Source organism: Crocodylus porosus, unplaced genomic scaffold, assembly GCF_001723895.1.
Source record: "Crocodylus porosus isolate Cpor-Errol unplaced genomic scaffold, CroPor_comp1, whole genome shotgun sequence".
Classification (NCBI taxonomy): Eukaryota; Metazoa; Chordata; order Crocodylia; family Crocodylidae; genus Crocodylus; species Crocodylus porosus.
In genome coordinates this window covers 99,826,571-99,829,938 of record NW_017728886.1, presented here as the reverse complement: position 1 = coordinate 99,829,938, position 3,368 = coordinate 99,826,571, and positions in this window count along the sequence as shown.

The following is a 3,368-nucleotide window of genomic DNA, read 5'->3' as shown; positions in this document are numbered from 1 at the left end:
GCTGGGGTCATTTGACCCCAGTACTCTTTCCTGCCATGGCAGGGGGTCGGACTCAATGATCTGCTCAGGTCCCTTCCGACCCTAGAAACCATGAAACTATGAAAAGTGAACAGACATTTACCTTTGATTCAGGAAATGCAGCCATATGTCTGCAGTGGCTCACACCAGAAGCCAGTGGGCTGCTAGATCTTGGCTCTATGTTCACTACTTCTTCCTGCTGCCCCTGAGGTCTCTGGGATCTGCGGTCCAGAATTACAGCCACAGGACTCTTCAGGGTTACTCATCACTTCATCTCCCTGCTTCCAGGTGTCTCTGGGATTTGTAGTCCACAGTTGCAGCCAGCAGTAATTTTGAACAGGGGAAAGGCTGTTTATCCCCCCTCTCTGGCTCCAGACCCCAGCCAGGATTTGCTGGGGAGGGTGCAGTCCCCATCCCCCCACACAGACTGGGCTGTTTCTCCAGGGCTGGAAAGCATGCTGGGATAGTGGGGAACACTGGTTTAACTTAAACTAGGAAGGGGTCTTAGACAGACATTGCATAAACTGGTTTGACCCAAATCAGTTAAGTCTGATACCAGTTCAACCAGTTTTATCCTAAACCAGTTTCAGCCATTTTGAAACTGTTTTTTGTGTGCTGAATTTATGTTCTGTTACAGGTTTAAACCAGTTTCTGATCACTTAAACTGGTTTGTGTGTAACTTCTGTCCCTAGCCCAGGGGTTCAGCAAAGAGATCAGTGGTAAGAGTGGGTGCTTCACCATTGCCAGGCTAGGTCTCCTGGCTCTGTGTCAGCTTATACAGCCCATGGAGGCAGGGTAAGGGCTCCATAGCAGAAGAGATATGAAAGGCTTCTGTGAATGTAGAAATTTTGAAAAACACTTGGTTAGGAAGACAGTCATGAAGTCAGAGTAAATATTGTTAATGTTGGTTTCCTAAATGGAGAGAACTGAGATGCCATACAACATCACTCTTACGTTACCTGTCAGGGCCTCTGGCCAGTCAGGCCCAGGTGATCCGAGTTCTTGAGCTCCCATGCCCAACTTGGATCCCTGGCTAATCTGATTGCCTCAGTTCTCTGCAACTGGTTTGGCTGCTGACAGCACTACTCAGCCCATTTATGCACACCTGAAGTCTCATGCTGCAGGCACATCTTGACAACAGTATCACTCTGCTCTGACAAGCCTCTCTGGTTCTTCTGGCTCCTGACTTGGCTTCAGCTTTCCCTAAACCTGCTCTTAGATCTTTCCTGGAACTTGGCACCCAGCTCTCCTTGCTTATAACCTTGGCATGCACCCAGGGCTGGAATAACCCTTTAGTGGGCCCTAGGCAGACAAGCTCATGGGCCCCTAATTTTTTCACTCAATAATTACAATATGTAAAATAAGCACAACTGAGTCCTTTCTTTACTTAGGGCCCTAGGCATGAGCCTAGTTTGCCTATGCATTAATCCAGCCCTGCTTGCACCCCAAACTACATCTCCTGGATCTCTGTTCCACTGATCCAGACCTGACACCCTGGTAACCTGCACCCCCATCCAGCTGACCTAGTTACCTTTCAGGGGCCTATCTGCTGGCCTGGTTGCCTATGTCCGAGTCAAATGCTCACACTACCAGAACATGAAAAAATTCTAATTGGCAGATTTCAGTAGCTTGTCTAATTTTATCCCAACTATATTGTTGGTTCACTAAAACATATTGCCCTAAGAAAGTCTCGATTCTCAAAAAGAAATGCACCCTACACTTTTGTCAAAATTTGTGGAGGGCATGTACAATAATACTTCTATTGTGCAGTGCCCTGTCCAGATGCCTCATCTTGACTAAGAGCTTTCCTTTGGTTTGGCCTCCTTGACTTAAAAAAACCCCTGAGAGCTGCTTTGTAGCTTTTCAGATATCATGGCTGAGGCTTTGCTCACTTTCACCTGTTGTATACAACCTCAGATACCCACTCCTAAGTTATAGCAGCAGTTTAAAGATGGGAAGCTGTGTTTTTACATAAGTTCAACAGATGTTTAAACAGAACAGATGTAAATCATTGAAAAGGTTCAGCCTTCCTCAGAGCTGCCAAATGCCAGATTTATGCACTCAGCACTTCATCACTGGCATGTTAATAAGTCAGCTGTCTTCTCAACCCTCATGGGGTCTCAGAAGCTAGATGTCTTCTACTAGGCTTCTTTATGCCCATGTCTGGGAACCGCTGAAGGATGTTTGGGAGCACAAAATAGAAAAGCCTGGTTAAAACATGCAGTGCAAATCTGTCATTTTCCTGCCAAGGAAGTATTGACAATCAGCCAGAAAAGACAAGGTTCTGAGATTTTATAACCCCTTTTAGGTAATAGAGACCTGCACCACTCCTGTGGAGAGAGTGAAGGTGGAAGTCACTGGGTGATGGTATTAGGGCTGTACCACAAAGTTGTTTCTTCAGGTATGCTAGTCTGGAAGGGAAGAAGCCCAAAGCTGTGACATTGTCAATCCACTTTTCTGCCACTTATCTCCAAGATGTAGTAAGTACTCAGGAGTCTCTGGCTAAGAGCCACTTCCTCAAGCTGTACAAGGTGAGAGAAGTCTAACTGCCTGCCTATTCCACACACTTGGGGAAAGGACAATGAACCCAAGAACAAAAAAGTATTTGTCTGCAGCCCTGGAAAGAAGCATGTTCCTCACTATAAAAACCTTAATTTTTACTTCTTTCTCCTCTTTCTGAACAGCTGAAATGATGGGATAAGTTTTCAAAACATTGGTCACAGAGATGCAGCAGTGTTTGTAGCATGCTGTCCTCTGCACCTACAGAAGGCAAACAATTTTAAGGCTCCTAAAGAGCATGAGGATAGGGTGAAAAGAAAATTTACACAAGAGAACCTCCCAGACATAAGTGTGCACAAGGATTTGGGTACATGTACTATATATGGGAAGCAGCCCTCAAAGCAGTAAGCCTCCTTAGTCCCCTGCTTGGTCTTCCTGCTCTAGTCTTTACAGGCCTCAAAGTTGTGGATGGGTCCCTCTGCTGCAACAAAGTATCAGCAGAAGACAACCTGCGCCTCATTAGTGCTGATCTGTAATTTATTCATGCTAAATAAGTACCAATCTGATTCTGCAGCCTTTTAATAAATCCTGTATTATTTTATGGCTCTTTTCTACCATCCCACCAGATGGAGGATAATGGGAACCAGTGGTGACAGTTTTATATGCACAATTCAAAGCAAACTACTTGAACTCTTGCCTACTTTGCTGTGACCTGCTGTCAGATGCTGGTATACCAGATGTACCTGGTCTAACAAAGATAGATTGATATGCGAGATGATTTGTTTAGCTGTACTATTGTTAGAAATGGAGTATTGTTAGAAATGCACAGCTTGCATCTTGCACCTGATAAG